Source organism: Oxyura jamaicensis, chromosome 3 (genome assembly GCF_011077185.1).
Source record: "Oxyura jamaicensis isolate SHBP4307 breed ruddy duck chromosome 3, BPBGC_Ojam_1.0, whole genome shotgun sequence".
Lineage (NCBI taxonomy): Eukaryota > Metazoa > Chordata > Aves > Anseriformes > Anatidae > Oxyura > Oxyura jamaicensis.
Genome location: NC_048895.1, coordinates 79,942,902 through 79,943,507, shown reverse-complemented (window position 1 = coordinate 79,943,507; position 606 = coordinate 79,942,902).

The following is a 606-nucleotide window of genomic DNA, read 5'->3' as shown; positions in this document are numbered from 1 at the left end:
GAAAAGAAAAGAAAAGAAAAAAAGAAAAGAAAAGAAAAGAAAAGAAAAATGTTGACATGTATCTGGAGAAAATGCTTTGACACAATGCAGCCCATTAGGATGTCTACATTTTGACCTGGTCTTCCATCAAGGTAATTTCTGCATCAAATTTTCAGTGTCAGTTGCAGAACGACTAAAACATTAAAGCCTCATGGAGAACAAAGATGATTTGTTATATATTTCTCATTCTTACACTGCAAGGAAATATTATAGTCCACAGCTGTTGAAGTTCTGGTGTTCTGTTCTTTGAAGAATTATCAGCTTAGTCTAAATTTAAATGTTGTGAAAATACATCAAAGGTTGATAAGATATATTTTTTTACTTTTTTTAAAAAAAAGATGGCAACCTGCAATGTCTGAAATTCAGGTAATGATTTGAGTAAAAGCTTGAAGGCAGTCTGTACAGAAATAAACAAAGAAAAAAAGGGATATTTGGTGATTATCTCAAGAGAAAAGGGAAAAAGCAAACAAGTGTTGCAAACAGTGACAAGCAAATTCCAGGAGGATAAATTTCAATTGTCTAATAGTTGAACTCAATTTAATTTAACTAGATGCATAGGCCAAGAAA